Here is a 19,073-nt window from a genome sequence, read left to right as displayed (position 1 = left end):
TGAGGATTTGTGGTTTTCCAGGTTTTTGCAGTTAGTAGACAACCTAAATAATACCATAGAGGTAACTCTAAGACTACAAGGTCCCGAAGAAACGTGCTCAACTTTTTGGCTCAGCTCTGGTACTCCCAAGCTAATCGATGCACCCCTCGAAACACAGGAAAATCCACGAACCCCTCATTTTATCTGTCAAACTTTTATAGCGAATCAAAACAAACATTGTGTAGTACTAAAATTTCGACTAGAATGAAAGTAGGGTTAACTACCCCATTTCCGGCCTATTAAGCACAACCCGCACTTAGTCTTTCTTAATCTAGCGCAGTTTAGCACCAAGCGGAATGTTATTATTACTGATGGGTTCCAAATTTATTTACCTTTCCGTATGTACCGTAAGATTTGATAAAGAGAAATCAATCGTTGAGATATTGTCAAAAGTCTAACAGTGTTTCTTGACGCCAAACTCGGCCTACGGATTCTAAACTCGGCCTAACGTATTGAAACGCCAATGAGTTCACTTCGGCCTATCGGATGAAGATAAAAATGGCTTCGGTCGGAGCGCTTCTTTTGTTTTTAAGAATAATGGGTGCAAACCTCTGTATCACGCGTTCTCACTGACTTCGTTCCGTAGATCATTAACTAAAGTATCGTACCAAACGCATAATTGACTTGTTAACTCTTAAATCATGAATTTATTTGAAGTTTTCTGCTCGATAGGCCCAAAATGGGCGATTAGGCCGAAGTAGTTCTCTACCCTACGTGAAATTTGAGAGCAAATTAAATGTGTTGCAATAATTACGTTTTCGTCTTTTAGCATTCGCAGGTGTGGATACTGGATTACAGTTCGCCAGATTGAACCGAACTGCCGATGTAGCTCCTAATCTACCCACAACTTTCCGTTCTTATCTAGTGTGATCTTCAATCCCCGACAGAAAGGTCCTTCATTTTGAAGCGGTTGTGAAGGAACATCTTCAACTTCCCCTCTAACTGGGCATCGTTGGTGAAGATTAAGAAATCGTCGACAAAGATGGTGACGAAAATCATTTTTTCACCGTCGATCCGAAAGTACAATCATGGATCAACTTTGGACCGCTACAGTCCAAACTCCTTCAGCGCATCGTTCAGCTGGTTGTTACACACACGGCTGGATTGCTTGAGGCCATTTAGTGCTTTCCACAAAAAGACAGGCTTCCTTCGAATTACCGGCAAACCCTTCGAGTAGGTTCATATAGATGATTTATTCCTATAGCTTTCCTTGAAGGAACGCGGTGACAGCATCCTTCTGCTCCACATCCAAGTCGTGCTTCACTGCCTGCGCCAGAAGGTATCGGATGGTGGAATACCGTACCACCGGGGAATACATTTCGTTGAAATCGATGCCTGGCCCAAGGCTGGTAGCAGGTCACTTTTTAGTGACTTGGTCACTATTTTGAAGCCAGTCACTAAAAAGTCACTTTTTAAACTAAAAAGTCACTAAAGTCACTATTTCTCTAAAAATAGTCACTAAAGTCACTTTTTCACTACTAAAGTAGAGTGAAATTTAAAAAATATCAACCAAATCTTTAAATTGAGTACTTGGCACTAAGAAAGTCTAAAGTTATTTTAACAAAATATACATAGCTGTTAAAAAATTGAAAATTTTAACCAGAACGTTAACGTTAGAACACCAGGAAAACTATTGGGAAATGCCTCCAATTTCTATTAAAAATGGGGGAAAATATACCTCCTTCCCAGAAAATAAATTGTAAACCTTGGAAACTTTCCAAATGTATTTGTCTGTGATAGATTTTCAAAAGTCTTTTAAGGATGAAAAGTAAATTTAAAGAGAATTTTAAAGGATTCAAGGGATGACACCAATATATATCAGAGAAAAATACCAAAGTACAGACGACGAAAGTCTCATGTAAAATTAAGTGCTCTGAGCAGAGTTGCGACCTATCACAATCACCATCATCAAACAGCTGATGGTAGTAACGCTTTGTACATTCCTATCAATGTGCTCGCGGAAGCGCTCTCCATGACCATCCATCAAGTTGACGAAAGAAGTAACAAGCAATTGGTGAATGTCGTCTTCTGTTGTGATCCATCACCGATCTGGTCATTCCTGACAATCACGACACTCATCTGTGCTCGTTTTGAAGCAGTTGGTGGTTTGCTTACTTATGTGAGTGTGTTGGTGAGTGAGCCCAACAGCTTCCGTTTAATATTGCCTGCTTTGTTTGTAACTCACACACCCGCGCCTGCCGAGTGCCGAGACGAACTTGGAATGCGTAGGCATTGTTTTCATTTTCTTCTGTCGTTTCGCTTTTTCACATGATCGTGCTGCAGAAGTCTTCACTGTTTTCGTTGTGCTTTTCATTATCAGCAGCGAGTGTAACGTTTTGCTTGTGAGCAGCGACGATTACTGGTGATTGTTGTTTGCCATGGCTCTAACTCTCACTGCGTGACAAAACGATCTGTCAGCGATAGTCGTTTGATGCGAAGACGAGTGTCACGTGAGTTTCGTGATATTTTGCATCATATAGTAAAACTTGGCTTAAAACACACGAGCGTCGCTTTTGATTATTGTTTAAATGATTAGAGACGCAAAATTCAGCTACGAAACAATTTTGGAAATAATTCCAATTTAATTGAGAGTGCAATTTTAACGAGAGTTCTGAGAAGAATTCTATGATGATTGGATGAAGATTCTAGGTCTATTTCCAATAAGAATCAAAATTAGTTCTCAAATTTTGCTTAAAAGAGCTCTAATGAAAATTCCCTGAAAATCCTGTGAACTCCAAATATGGTCTCTGCGGATTGTTCTAAAAGAAATCTAGGATGATTTCTGAAGATGCTTCCAAAATATGGGTGATTTCTGATGATACTTCCAAGAGAATCCTAAAGAGTTCGAAATAAATTCCGAGAATTCCAATGGAATGAGGGTTCAATCTCAAAGGAAATCTGAGAAGAGTTTCAAAGTTATTCTGTGTTGGATCTTTGTTTTGAGAATTCTGAGGAAATACTGAGGGAATTCTAAGTAGAATACGAATTGAATTTCAAATTGAATGCAGGGGAAAAGTCCAAGATTATTATAAGTATAAATTTATGTAATTTCTGAGGTTAATTGCATGGAAATTTTAAGGAGAATTCAAATTAATGTAAAATGGACTTATGGAAGGAGTCTTCAGAGAGTTCCTTGAAGAATCAATAAAAAATCGAAAGTAATCTACTTTAACTAATCATCTGTTATTACTTCATGCGTGAATTTAACGATTTGCATAGTAGGAGATGCTTAACGTAAAATATCAGACTTAAAGTGGACATTTCATACGATAGATGAGGAGTTATAGTACGGCAGTATAAAAATTGTATATACAAAGTAGAAAGCGAGCTAAGAACAATTTTGAGGAAGGTACGAATCGGGTAGTTGTTTACGTCAGATGGCGACTAGAGTGTTAAACAATCGATAGAATTGTTTCTGCACATCGGAGGTTCATGAGGTTTCCCTTTTGCCAGTGGTGGCTCATTAACGGTAGCTTGGTAAAGGAGATGATCTACCCGATTCGTACCTTCCTCAAAATTGTCCTTTGTTCGCTTTCTACTTTCTATATACAAATTTCACACTGTCGGAACTATGAAGCGTGCCTTTCGAGGACCGAAACAATAAAATGTTTCAATCTGAAATGTTTTTTTCTAATGTCTGGAGTGGTATTTTTAAATATTGTTAAAACTTTGTGGTTTTAGACCCTTGATTGGGGCGTCGAGTAGTAAGGGATTGATTTTCTTTTCACCCAATTCAAACAACCCCCGCAAGATGATTGAAATAGAAGTTTTATTCATCGTCTTTCCTCTATCCTATGTACAAGAGTGTATGTGTCTGTTCATTGCAGTTGACGAAACGGTATAAATAGTTTGAAAAATATACGAGGATAAACTAGTGCGATAGATAACGGTAGCTTAACAACCAATCTCCATATTTATTCAAGTTTTCTTCACTTTCGCCTATTACATAAGAGATTATTAGCATCCTTCTTTTGCTCAAGTGTTGTACAAATCTGGCATAACGAGCTTGTTCTATAGTATATGTTTCATTCCTTTGCTTCATTACGCGATACACTTGCTTTGTTCTCGTTAGTTATAAATTCTGGTTGCATAAAACTAGTAACGATTTTATTTTCCGACGTGATGATGATCTCCTAAGCGAGTTTGAATGATGAAAGAGGTTCTGTTTCCGTTTGCTTTCAGCTCAAAGGTATGGCAGTAGGGCCACTGTAAGGAGGAGAAACTATCCCTTGGCTGGTCGTGTACAGTTCTGCTACAGTGTTACATTTAAGGTGAGTCTTTTAGTTTTTTTTTTAGTTCGTCACAATTCGTCAATCTTATGCCTATCAGAGGGTTTTTAAAGTCTACCGAAAAGTACCTTGTGCTTGCAATTCTCAAATTTCAATCCGGTGCATCATAGTTGGTGTACTGTTTGCTTTTTCTTTGCTATCTGATTTACTTTTGTTCTACTGATTTCCTGCGACATTTTCAACTTTAACAGTTGTTGTTTTCCGCTAAATTTAACAATATTTAGACATGGTCAGCCCTGCCAGAGGGAGCAACTTTATTATATTGACATTATTAGCTACGGTTATTTACAAATTCTATTCAGACATTGCATTGTTGGTCTACTTCTAGTTTTCTACAGCAGAAGGCTCGCCACGTAATTTTCTTCTGAGCAACAACATCGCATTGTTGAAAGTTTTTTTTTTCGATAGTTGGTACAGGAATATTCAAAGCTAACACGTTACGGTTTCTGTTGCTACAGTTTGTCTAAATTTCTTAAAACTTTTGCACGTCCGTCGAGCTCCGACGGCACAGGTGCCTACTTCAATTCAGTTTTGTTCGTAGTGTTCATTAATCCTATCTTAGTAAAGCTATGATCCCAAATTCAGCTGATAACGGTACCTTACTGCTAAGCTAGGTCACCATTGCTCGAGTTGTCGCTTGAATGTTTAACTAATTTTGGATTTTTTTTTATCCTTCAATGAATTGTTTTTAGTTTCTCATTGGCAAGTGCGGGAATTTGTATTTTTCTCGATCGTTGGAGCAATGGCGAAACTTAAAAGACTGGTCCCTTAATCAGACATGTTTGAAAAATGGTGGTAGAGGGCTGGTTTGCTATCTGTCAATATCTACCCAGATATTACATTTTTTTTTTGTTGGACGATGTAAAGAAAATGAAGGCAACACGTTCGAACATAAGAAGGAGAGTTAGACACAGTTAGGTTCACACACATTACGAATCGTAGATTATAATTTTTTCTTTCGTTTTGATGTGTACAGTGTTAATGTTTCGGCTGATTGAATGTTTTGCAAGGTTTTATGTCATTCCCAAATACGATTGCACTATTTTTCATACCCTTCTTACGTATTGATTTCATTTGTCATATGATGCTTTTTGGCCCTCGAAAGGAACTGTAAACTATCCAAGGTGCACCAGGGGCATGTCCAGATGTACCTAATCCTGGGCACTTAATATAACCACCATGGCATGTTTTTGAATCCCCATGTGATTTGAGGTGTCTCATGATGGTTTTTGGCACAAGTCAGAAACGGGCCCTGGGGTGTCCGGTACATGTCCGAATGTATCCAATAAGGTTCTGAACACTTCACATGTCCACCATTAAACCACCACCACCTTCTTAAAAAAAAACATTGCTTTTGAGAAAATTGTGTTTAAAGTTTTCAAACCTGAATTAAAAATATTTGGCAACACTGTACACAAATAACAGCAATATCTGATTTAGATTCCTTGCTCAAATTTGCTTTCCTAAAAATCACGAAACATAGAAAATGTGCTCTTGGGCCGAGGGGTGCACCGATCGACACAAAATTGTGGATTTTGAAGTTGGATTAAAATAAGTATCTCATCAAAATTTGGTCTAAATCGGAAGAGGTAAATTTCATTTGCATTGGACACTTGGCGTGGAATGACCCATTTCAAGGCTGCCATTTTTAATGTTCTACAAGATAACAATTGATCGGAAATTGGAAATTTATCATAAATGTAAATCATTGCCAAAACAAACAATTATGCCAAGTTTCAAGCAAATCGGAGAAGGTCGAGTTTTTCCGATTCGTCATTTGACTAAGGTTCTCAGTGCTGATAATTTCCATATTATTCAATTGAAGGTGATCCAACAGGACCAGTCAATCAATTGTATTCATTGCATGTTTTCATTTCCATCAATTGAAAAACAACTGTTTCAAACGAACCTTATCATCTATTTTTCATTGAGTCACATTCGCTCTCAATTGATGGTTTTGGACTGTGGAACGAAGTCAGTAAAAAAGGGTTCCTAAATATATCTGTTAACCGGATGTCGGATTCGTATCGGATAGATGATGTGCACATATTGGGTCAATGAGCATTGATGACCGCACAATTCGTAGGTGCCCTAAGAATTGATAAAACAATCCATAAAATATTGAAAAACGTTCTTTAAAAAAACATCCAAATGATCCATAAAACACCGGAGAAAATCCCTAAAAAGTTTGAATGCTTCATAAAAATATCAATATGATCCAAATTTTATGTAAAATTTAGCAACACAATTGTAAAAATGTACCGCTAAATTTCTAAATAATGAGCATAGAAATTACACGAATTACCTATAAATATATTGCATATGATCCATACAACTTTCAACAATGAACCATAAACTAACGAAGTTGGTCCATAGAAAATCAAGTTTACGCACTTAAATATATAGGGTAGCAGTACCAGTTATGGCCATACGTCCCTATTATGGTGTGTTCCAATTATGGCCTATTCAGTTCCCATTTTCCCATGTTCCAACACACCATAACTGGTACACCTTCCCTACACTGATAAATTGAACTATTCCCATTTTGCTTGAAATTTAATCAATTTCAAAATCAAAATAAGCATCTGATATTAATCCCAGTTTAATCATAGTTGATTAGATTGTAGATTATCTTTTTTTGAATAAATTTTAATCATTTTAGATTCTATTTTAATAATTTTTGATTGAATTTTAATCTTTTTTGATTATATATCAGTATTCAAAAAGAATAAAATTTAATACTGGAAAGATTATTTCGATTTTAATCATGCATGACTATTGCCGAAGTAATCATGGCTCGGACTCAATAAGGTGAAGCGGGAAACTGCATACTTTTTAAGCTTTTATGATTTAATTTATCTTTGAGTGTAGGTATGATGCATACAATGTACATATGAGGGGGTTAGAAGGAAAGGGGTGTAAGTGTCTTTGATCGATTCTCTTCATCGACTTTCTAGTTTGATAGCCACAGCTTTATAAACAAATTTTGCGCCATTTCTGCCAGATAGTTTGATAAAAGAGGTTCTCATCTAGCACCCAGAATGGCACACGAATCAAGGAATGTGTTTGCAACTGAATTATGAACGAAAGAGAAAGTCGATGAAGAGAATTGATCAAAGTCACTTACACTCCATTTCTTCTAACCCCTTCATATATTTTTCATGTTTTGGACACTGATTTTTTTTTTAATTAGGTCCATACACATTGGAAAATTGCTCCATTGCTGCGTGCAGGTTTAAAGTTCTGCCCGTGTTTTTTTTTTGTCAGAAGAGCGGAGCGATGGGCGAGCATCTATAATAAGATGATTATTATAGAAGCTTCTTTTGGAAGCTAATTCTAGACCCTTGCCCGTCACTCCACACCTCTACCTAAAACAACAAGGGGAGGACAGTAAATCTAAGTAACTACACAGTAATGGAGCAAGTTAAATAAAAAAAAAACGTCGAAACATGAAATGGGATTAGAAATGGATTCCCATTGTGCTGAATAATGCGAATTAGTGCCACCCGTTTTTGTTAGAAACCGAGTATATCTGTGCATAGCTACGGCTGTCACGGGATGGATGGTTTTTTTTAAAGTGAGAAAGGTAAATTAAATCAGTATTTAGCTTGGAAACTGTTGGGATCTTTTCTGATGAGTAAATGATGTGACCTTATCTGCTCAGTAATAAAAGGGGCCTCTGCTCAGTACGCAAAAACGGTTACCATTAGGCCACCAATGTACATTACAGCAAACCTCTGCCACCGACGATCGCACGTCGGTATGCTCGTTACATTTTACTGAGGACAGAGTTGCGACCTATCACACTCACGATCGTCAAACAGCTGGTGGTAGTAACGTTTAGTACATTCCTATCAATGTCGAAGCACTCTCCATGACCATCCTTCAAATTGACGAAAGAAGTAAAAAGCAACTGGTGAATGTCGTCTTCGGTGGTGATCCATCATCGATCAAATCATTTCCGACAATCATCACACTCATTTGTTCTCGTTTTGAAGCAGTTGCTGCTTTGCTTGCTTATGTGAGTGTGTTGGTGAGAGAGCCCAACAGCTTCCGTTTAATTTTGCCAGATTTGTTTGTAACTCACACAGTCACGCGTGCCGAGACGAACTTGGAATGCGTGGGCATTGTTTTTATTTTATTCTGTCGTTTACCTTTTGCGCATCATCGTACTGCAGAAGTCTTCACTGTTTTCGTTATGCTTTATATCATCAGCAGCGAGTGTTACATTTTGCCTGTGAGCGACCATTGTTTGCCATGGCTCTACCTCTTACTTGTTGACAAAACGTTCTGTCAGCGATATTCGGTTGATGCGTTGACGAGTGTCAAGTGAGTGTCATGTTTGCATCTCTGACTGAGGATAACATTTTTTTTTACACACACCCAGTTCGGAACTTTTATCGAGCTTTATCAGTAGCAATTTTTCACGTTCTCTTCTAACAAAAAAAAAACTTTTATATAGGAAGAAGCCTGAGATTTAACCCACGATTTTCTACTCAGTAAACAAAAATGGTCGCTTCTAGGCCAACGGGCTCTTTAGCTCCTCATTTCGAACGACGATAGTTCAATCCCGGCAACCTTAAGCTATTCATGTTACTAAAAACACCACTCGTTACGAACCCATTGATGGTATGATGGTATCACCGTTAAAAGTGGGTGACTGGAAGCCGTCTGGTAGAAGCATAGTTGGTGTTGAGTTCGCTCAGGTTTTGCGTCGGAATGTCGACAAGAGCTCCCGTTTGGAGGTTACACTCAATTGAATGAGATCAAGCATTTCTCAATTGTAGATGATCCATGCGTTCGTCAAAGAACGAACCAGACTAGAATCATCCATTCGAATGAGGTCCCTTTAAATTGAATTTGAGAATTAGCAGCACTGTACGGGAGCACACCTTTTGCCAACTAAGGTCAACTCGCGAAAAATAGCATAGCGCTTTCATCAGTTCGTGTCAAGCGTAATCTTTAAATCCGGCTTCTTGGTCAGTACTTGTGTATTGTAGTGAGTTATTTCTTTCCAACACACAAGTTCACAATTACAATCATGGATTTACTCTTGAAGACAAATGGTGGTTATTTCAAGAAGCCAGTTGAGCGCCAGGCTTTCAAAAGAGGGGAAACTGCTTATGTAAACATCTATCGAAAATTTCCTGCGAATAGGGTAGAGCGTTACTTCGTCGTAATCGCCTATTTCCGTTCTATCGATCAGAAAACATCAATAATATCAATGATTTCACCGTGCACAAATCAACAATAAGTTTGTTCCGATGCGTTAGTTCATTAGCTATAACATAAATCCTGTTAGAGCGCATTGTATGAATATTTACGCTCATTGTTCTCAAGACAAAAGGAGCGCTCCTTTTTCTACGTTTATCACGTTAGAATCAAGAAGCATAATTAGATTTTAAACAATATCTCAACAATGTGTTACTCTTTTTCAAATCTAATGGTACGTATGGAAAGGTGAATAAATTTAGAAGTCATCTTTGACAGAAATGTTCCCTTTGTGTTTAAACTCGTTCAGAAAAGAGAGGTAAAGCGCGGGTTGTGTTTAGGAGGACGGAAATTAGATCAAAAACCCTACAAGTTTACCTACACTAGGAATTACATGATTTTAATTTGTATGTGGGTATGTAAAAATATATCTTAGTTCTCTCTAATCGGGTGGTCAGCAAACCTGGAAAACCGGGAAATCCGTGAAATAACCGGGTATTTGAAAAGTCAACGGGAAAACCGGGAATCCGATGCGAGAACCGGGATGAATCAATTAATCATAGCATCTTCTTCTTCTAGGCGTTTTTCGTTTACGATTTTGTATATCTTGTGGCTAGTAGGGGCATAATGAACAGATGGGGCATAATGAGCACTGTGGGTACAAATATTTGTAAAAACCGAAACTGAATTATTCTTTTCCGGGTTTTTAATTTTTCCTTGTTCAAAATTCTCATGATATGAATTCCAGAATTAACTTGGAATTCTGCTCTGAATTATCATGGAATTCTTCTGAAATTAACCAGAAAACACTCCGCGTAATAATTACCGTTGAATTCTTTTTGGAATTTACATTAAATCCCTTCTAAGAATTTAATTGGAATCCTTCTTAGAATTGCCTTGAACCCATTGATTCTTTTGAAAATCGTTTCAAAAATTTATTTTAACTCTATTCAAAACCGCAGAAATCTTTCGAAATTTTATTTAGAAACCCCTTCCAGTATTTTAAAGAATTTTTTTTCTGAATATCAGCAAATTTTTGGCAATCAATTTTGTTTGAGTTCTGTGATAAATTTTTCGCACTAGGGTTGAAATTCTTGCCAGAACACTCTTAGAACTCTGTTCTTGTTGAATTATGATCATAATTCTCTTGGAATTCCTTTTAAAATTCATCTGTCACTTTTCTCACGATCCCCATACAAATCTCGTCAGAATCACGTAGGAAGTTTGCTTTAAGTTACGGTTGTTTTTCACAACACCTTTTGCAATCTTCTAAAATTACGTAACAATTTAATTTAGAGCTTGAATTCTTCTCCACAGAAATCCCTCCAAATTAATCTAACAATTTCTAAGGACTTCATGTCAGAATAAATCTGGAATTCTGCTCAGAACTTCTGCTTCAAAAACTGTTTGGGAATTCGCAAGATTCTATAGCTTGTTCTGTAATTTGTTATAACCCTTAAAATGCTTCCAAGTCTCAGAGCGTGAGAATAATGACTCCACGACTCATAAGTATGATTTTTTTTTTTCAAATCTGTGTTCTGGAAAATGTTTCAAAATCTCACATTTTAGTAATTTTTTCTCCAAATGTTACATCACGAAGATTGTTATTAATCAAAAAAATTTGAAGAAAAGTTCTAGTTTCAGACTCTACACAAATTTCAAAGCCTCAGAATCTTGGGAATCACATTTTTTATCCTTTCAGCACGTTTATAAAAATGCGTTCAATTTCGTTTTTTGTTGAATAACAATAGGGAAATTTTTAAAATTTGAACCGGAAAAACCGGGAATTTCAAATTGAAAATTCACTGGCCACCCTGATTTCTGAATCTAGGATCACGAATGTTTTTTAGGCTCGAAAATATATCGTAGTCTAAGATTCTAAACATAAGTCGAAAACAATCTTGGAAATTTGATTAAAGTTAAAACATACTGAATACCTTCGTTTCTTGCTGAATATGAACCACCGGAAAATATTTGAGATATGCACCAGGCAAACTGTGGAAAGACTGACTGAAAACTGTAAAATTACTGGCCACCCTGTCTAATGAGTGATTTATTAATGGCGGCAAGCTCCAACTTGCATTACCTTTTAATTCCTACCCTGTTTGGATGATTTGCAAAATGTTTACTTAGAGTCGAGTTGATTGACTCTGATGTCGAAATCAAAGCCTGACATGCGTGATTGGGATTTAATCCGAGGATAATACCAGTTGAATGGTGGTAAGCCCATAAGAGTCAACCAATATTGGTGTCTTCCAGGGCAAGCCTGTTGAAACTTCTGGTGTAAGGCGGCATAATTATCCGGAGGAAAAAATCGAATGGGAACTCTGAACCGTGAAAGTCGGGAGACACTTTCAAAGAAAGTGATTAGGACTAAAGTGTGTAAAGAGTGGAAGTAGGAAGAAAGTTCCAGGAGAGGTCAAAAGAGTCTTCCGGAGAAATCTTAAGGGCCTTTCGTGTAAAATAGGATACAATTTTCACTTCCATTGGAAACCAGTTGGACTTCTAGGGTAAGTTGGGACATATTTCCGGGTTTGATGAAATTTGCATGGAATATTGGAAGAAATATGGAAGAATCTTACAAGGCAATTTGGAAGAAACTTCCGGGAGATGTTGGAACAAACTTCTGTGCAAAGTCGGACAAAGTTCCAAGTGTTCTAGATGCACTTCCACAGTTATTAATTGAGGGCTTTCGATGCCTGTACCATTTTTGCATTAGTATAATTGTGTGGCTAGTATAATCATACTCTATATGCCCAGGGATGTCGAGAAATTTTCCAACCCGAAAAATTCCTAGACCGGACCGGGAATCGAACCCAGCCACCTCTAGCATGGTCTTGCTTTGTAGCTACGCCTTTACCGACTGAGCTAAGGGAGGCCCGAAATTTTGAGACTACAAAGCTTGATATTCGGCCGAATACTATGGCGACCGAATATTTGGTAAACAATTACTCAAATGAAGAACTAGGACAAACAGATTTCCCGATTCCCGCCATCAGCTGTTTCCCGATTTCCGTATAGTTAAAAAATAGCCTGCTTTGTTGGTGAGTTCTTTGCCGTTAATATTCACGGAAAGTTCACTATTTTGCCATACAGAAATTCAAAACAAAAATGTGTATGGGCGAATTTGGACAGTTTTTGACCTGTTTCATACGACCGGAAGGTGTATGCTGGTCACAAATGCCGTGCCAAACTGATTTCCTACGAAATTAATCAACCTTTGATGTGAATTACGCTAATAAACACGAGGAGCATTTCTTATTGCAAAACTTGCCATAACAAAAAAGGGAATAGTTCATTTTAGTAAACAAACTAACACTTCTTCCTAATGTGTCACCTTTATATTACCCGTCTAGGGCTACATGATACTAGATTCCCTTTCACAGATTTCAGAGTAGAATACCTAATTTTAGATTGGCCCCGCCTTTAGAAAAAGAGCACCAATCCAGTTAGACAGTCCGAATGACCGAAGTAACAATCATGTAGCCATCATTTCAAACTGCACATTGGACAATATTTGACCAATGATTATCTTAAATAAATGAAAGTAAATTTGGATTGGTGTTTTTGTAGCATATACAATGATACAACAGCAATAGTTTGTATCGCTTAGCTCGATTTGTTTACATTTGTTACTTAGCACCTATTGAAAAGTGACGCGAGATTTACAGCTGACAAGAGAGTGAGACCGAGCTTTTGCGCTCTCTTTCCCCATTACTCTCTTTGCCTGCAATCAGATATCCACACGGCGAATGAGAACGGCCCAAATTTGAGTTTAGTTCACACATAATCGCCAAAAGTGCAGGAACTCAGCGATGAGTAAAATTTGTCCCATGTTTTCCCAGGATTTTCCAGGGAAAAATTCCCGAATTTGAGAAAAGTAAAGATTGGATTCACTCAGTCTATTGGTACTACTCCGAGACTGAATAAAATTTTCGTCAATTTCCTCATTTTCCGGCAGATTTTTTAGGTTTTCCACAGGAAACCATGAGACAAATTTACTCATCGCTGAGTTCCTGCACTTTTGGCGATTATGAGTAAACTAAACTCAAATTTGGGTCGTTCTCATTCGCCGTGCAAGTGCAAAGCGAGTAATGCACGCTTTAGGCACCGATACATCACAAATGTTCTTCTAATTTAAACTCACACATTCAAACCGGTCTGCAAGTACGATACACGTCCAAAGCGTACCAGACTGCTGTTTCCGTGTTGCTCCCGTTTGACGCATGACTGCTGAAAGTTTCAACTACAACTAGTGGTGCAAACCAACCTGGTCTATACAAGGTGTGAGGAATTGATGACCTGTACGTATTGGTGCAGTTCATTTTTCACTCGGCTTTCAGTCGGCTTAGCACGATTTGCTTCTTCCGTACGCTCAAACACGATCGTAGTTACGTCATAACATTTGTTTCAATCAGCGTTTGCATTGGAAATTGAATATGAATTATAGAATTTCTGTATGAAGCCAACTATGAATGTTTTTCCACTGATTGTTGAGATAATGTATTGACTATTTTATTAGCACACTGTATACCAGGAAAAAACAGCCTGCTGGTGAGTTTTAGCCCGTTTCCAAGTGATTAGTTACTATAAAAATACAAAACGGCTGCTGATATTTCCCGGATACTTTACAAAAGCATACAAGCAAGATTTTCACAAATTTGCTTTCGACTGCTATGACGTCGTGGTCATCCTCTCCCGCAATGTTTACCTTTTTTCTCTCTACCAGCACATACGTGAGGGCTAGATCTCCACACCTTGTATAGACCAGGTTGGGTGCAAACCAATGAGATTCAACACTCCGAAGGGTATAAATAACGGAACCTTTCAATTAGAGTCGGATCCTTGCGATAAATGCGAGAATGACAACTGTAAAAAAATCGAATACTTCATCATTTCTCAATAGTGATGAACTAATACGACATGCATTAAACTAAAGACATATACTACAATAGATCAAATTACTGGTAGCAGTGGTGTTTGGTCCCGAACAGAAAAAAAATCCCAATGATGGTTTACTTTTTCAAATTATCATTGATGAAGCTACAATTAAGCCTAAAGATGCTGACAAATTAATAAATCAAAGTACATGTGGGCAAATGTCAGTTCAATGCAATCCTGTCCAAAGTCCTGATTGCATTTTCTTTCCCAGCTACGATTCATTTTCAAAAATACAACAACATCCTTCAGTGTCCGTTTTCAGCGTAAGCAATTGAATGTGCATTCGCTTTTTCCCCCCGCACCATTTGGGAATGACAATCAACCTTCCCATTACACAATAGACCGAATTTCAAATACACACATCATCGTTTTAGCGTTAGTTTTTATTTATCATATATTTTATTATCAATCTTAGTAAAACAATAAATTACGGAAAACAAAAACTCAACTGTGTGGAGGTTCGTATTTTATAATTGTTAGCTTACTTTCTCTCGCCTTTCGGTGCAATTCCTTTAGCTTTGTGCAACGAATCCATTTTCATTCCAGTTGGTTCTGTTTATCTTTTGTTTGTGTGTGTGATACTTGATAGCGGCGATAAAGTAACTGTTATTATGGTTACAATCTCTAGTAGACTGGTGTGGAATCGTTTAAAATATTTTCAAATCGTTTCAATATATCTTTATTATCTTAAAACATGGGGATCAGATCCAATTGGGTTTCGAGAATGTAGGTGTTATTATAAGTGGTAGAAGTGAGGGAGAAAGGAGAGAGGAGGAGAGAGAGAGAGAGAACAGTTCATTAGGAATAAGTTTGAATTTTAAATTTTCTTATATAGGGAGGAGAAAGTACTAGTAACAATATTTAAAAACAGTAGATAGAGTAGCATCTTTCTGTGTTATTTCATGGAATGAAGGCCATTCAAGTTAGTACTTGTTTCATTAGTTTTTGTGTGTGTGTGTTCATAACGGGATAATACAGGAAAGCATCAGTCTCTTTTGACCTCAATTTTCCGTTACACGTTGATAAGTAGATGAAAATGATGAGCACAAAATTGTTTGCTTCCGATTTCGTTTCTCTACAGTCAAAGCATAGCTTTTGTTTAAATTCTTCCTTCGGCGCACTACATTCGTATAAATAGGTTCTGTTTTACTGTTGCATTGTTTTTTTTTTAATTCTCCAACAAACAATGGGGCGGATTTAGGTATTGTAGAAGGTCTTTGAATGTTCTTTTCATTCTCTATCTCAGGTTTGCGTATGTGTTTGAGTGTGTTTGTGTGAATGGCGGTTGAATGTGAAGATGAAAACCAGATTGGCCTTTTGTTTCGTTCGTTGCCTAATGCTAGCTCTTTTGTTTTCGAGATGAATTTCTTACGGCTAGGATTGTTCCGTGAACTTTTTTTTTCGCCTGTGGTTTGGTTTCTATTGCGTACCAAGTTTGGAATTATTTATTGTATTTCTTACGGTTGGTTTTCAGTTGTTTTGGTCGGTAGTGCGTTAGAATTGTATCGATTCCTAAAAACGTTAATGAAATTCCGTCGTGAGTCTTTCAATTTTCATCGTCAATTCCAATTTTCATCAATTGCTGCAAATATTATATCAGCTTCTTTGTATTTCAATGGTTGAGGTGGGGTCAATTTTGATGCATGTGTATTTTATTCTGACGTTAAGAGCGTCAAATGAGTGAGTTTTCTGCAATGGTACCTAACCCTGGGCCTCAGATAACCTATTCCGTTAAAGCACGATATTACAAAGCCGGAGGTGGCGGATTCGATTCCCGGTACGGTTTAGAAAATCTTTTTTAGTTGGAAATTTTCTCAATTTTCTTGGGCATAGAGTATCATAGTGCTTGACACACAATCAGTGTCTGGAAAATCATTCTCAAATCTCATTCATTGAGCCTCCCTGAGAGAAAAAAACTCGCGTGTGAATGTTGAAAACAAATCTCAGGCTTGAGTTTCTCATGCATTTTCACGCAGTCACGAAGTGAAATTTTGCAAGACAAAACTCATAGGTGAATAAACTCATGCATGAGTTTTGAGTTGTTCCGATCACTGCACACAATATACAAGTTCATGCATTGGATGGCATAGAAAACTCTCTATTAATTTCTGTAGAAGTGCTTCAAACAGCACTAATTTGGGAGCAGGCAAAATTCACAACTTGCCAGAATGATTGTTGAGTCAACAATAAGGCCGCAGGCGAAGGAGGTTCCAAAATCATTGTAGTATTTGGTCGGTTATTCTTACTTCGAAACCTCACAAAATAGGATTAGTTGTCTTCTGGAAACTTGTTCGAATAGATAAGGTCTCCTGGATGGCGAAATTTATAGCTCGATATTCATGATTTAGGCAATAGTTTGTGTACATTTAGATTGTCTTTTGTCTACTAAATCAGTTCTTGATCAACTCGGATGTAAGAATTTGTGACAAACAATGCATTAGATATAGGAAAAAGGGAGATGGGGGGAGGGGGTAAATTTTTTCATCAATTTAGCGTGACATAATTAATGCATGGCCCCAAAGAACCGCGTAGGGTAGCCCAGAATTCACCCTGCCCTTGTCACTGAACAGTTGTGGTTACTTCTTTGTGACGTATTTCAGACATAATCAAGTTGCAGTAACTTATTGTGGATTGGGTGTGATTTTTGTTCAAATAAATCTTTCACGGAAAAATCTCAAATAGTTCATCCTGAAATCGATCGGGAACTTTGTCAAAAAGTAGTCGAAAATGGTTACGTAAAATGTCTGAGGAAAATGACTCCTAGCTATGATGCAGGGAAGGTTTTGCTTTGCTGTCCTGAGATGTGTGCACGCAGAGTAGATAGAAAGAAGATTGATAAAGATTTTGAAGATTTTCTACAAAATGACGGAGCATGATGTAATTGTTGAATCAGATACTTTCATTCTGAATCAGTTCTCTTTATTACACATGAGAAAAGCATAACTGATTCATAAATTGATTTTTTTAGGTGAAAAATCTCTCGTCACGTCTTCCGTCAGGAAAGTAAAGCCATTGCACTGTGGGCCAGGAATGCAATCTAGAGGGGAATAATCTGTATTCCGTTAGTTGTTCACAGAGGACAGTGCAGTCAAATCCCTTTCACAGACTTCAAAACAGAGTATCTGGTACTGCAAAACCTGAGTGGTGCGGAGTCGATGACTTTCAATTTACAAGTTATTTTACTTGTAAAATATTAATTTTCTTGCCTTTGTTTACATCCTCTCAACACCGCTCTCTCAAATTGGTGCCTTTTTTGCCAGAACAAATATGAAAAATCGTTTGTGACTTGTTGTTTACATATGCTTGACTGATCAAATATATTGTAGTGTTCGGAATAAGTTTTGAAATAGTTATCGAATAACAGGGTGTTGACTACTTGGAAAAACCTGGAAAATCAGGGAATATCAGGGAATTCATTTTTGCCCTAGAAAATCAGGGAATCTCAGGGAAACATTTCTTAAACACAAAAGTATGACAAACTTTGCTAGTTTCAAACTACTTGATTACTCGGTGTAGTTTGAAGATGGTTGGTCATTTCAAATTTTAAATAGAGCTGCGAATTTGTGGTTGCTCAATGCTTGATGTTGCATTTTTGCAAGTTGAGCAAGAATTACTCAAATAAAAGGGTATTTTGATGATCTGCGCCTAATATAAATTCAGCTGAGTGTTGACACATTCCTGAGTTGAACTGATCAACCCTGAGGGTTGATAAAAATCCATTTCCGTAGTCTCTAGACATTGTTAGTTGTTGCCAAATGTAACCTCCAAATTTGTATGTCTTGGTCTCTTAGTAGATGTTACAACTAATTGCGTCTGACTTAGATCCTTTGGGCGTATTGGAGCGCTTTTGAGTAAATTCAAGTATGGTAAAGAGTTAAGAGAAGAGAATTATTTTTTTGTTTGAACACTTATAGTTCCTGTTCCTTATTGTGTTCTTATCTGCCTGATTAGATCAGAGAATAAATCAATTGAAAATTTAGGATAATTTTCTTGCTTGGGTGGATTTTTGTCTTTGATGCTTGGAGTAGCACTTTTATGATTGAAATATGATTCAAAGAAACGGAGACAAGCATTGCCTTGACAGCATAGCGTGACTTTATTGAGTATTCTAAGTCTTCTAGGTAAATCTGATTAGCTCGGAAAATTAGCTTCTCAGTGAAAGGTGAAAGCGCTGTTTTTTACGATTTCCCACCATATAGGAATATGGCCGCAAATTAGCGTTTGGTTAAGCGTATTAACCGATATAATTTTCTTGTGGAGCTGAAGGGATTAAATACAAGTGTTTCATATGTAAAATGTAGGTGAACTGGTTGAATTTCTGCCCCTAGCGTTGAGTTCAGAAACAGTCAGAAAAGAACTTCTAAGTCGGGTTGAAAAAGTTCGCGATATTTCACGAAGTTCAACTAGGTAAAAGTTCGCGAGTCATAGCGAGTTTTAGTGAATATTTTCAACAGCTTCTAAGGGTGAGAAAATCGCCATGCCAATGATTTCTTCTCATATCAAGGATTAAATCGAGCAATCTTGTTGAAAATGTTAAGCGATTAAGCAATTGTTTGTAGATTGATATCGAGATGGTTCAGTTTCGCGATCACA

General features: G+C 37.3%; 1 protein-coding gene across 1 annotated transcript in view; it reads left to right on the top strand.

The window, feature by feature from the left end:
• Window positions 1-3,835: 3,835 nt before the first annotated feature.
• Window positions 3,836-19,073, top strand: part of LOC135709883 (mesoderm induction early response protein 1) — a 34,476-nt gene continuing 19,238 nt past the window's right edge. Inside the window, 1 exon segment of the mRNA XM_065232327.1 lies at window positions 3,836-4,310. The gene's annotated coding sequence lies outside the window, so the exon portion shown is untranslated.

This window comes from Ochlerotatus camptorhynchus, unplaced genomic scaffold, assembly GCF_037179485.1.
Source record: "Ochlerotatus camptorhynchus isolate MF236.1 unplaced genomic scaffold, CSIRO-AGI_Acam_v1.1 ptg000367l, whole genome shotgun sequence".
NCBI lineage: Eukaryota > Metazoa > Arthropoda > Insecta > Diptera > Culicidae > Ochlerotatus > Ochlerotatus camptorhynchus.
Note: the sequence above shows the minus strand (reverse complement) of the source record. Positions and strands in the feature narration are given on the sequence as shown.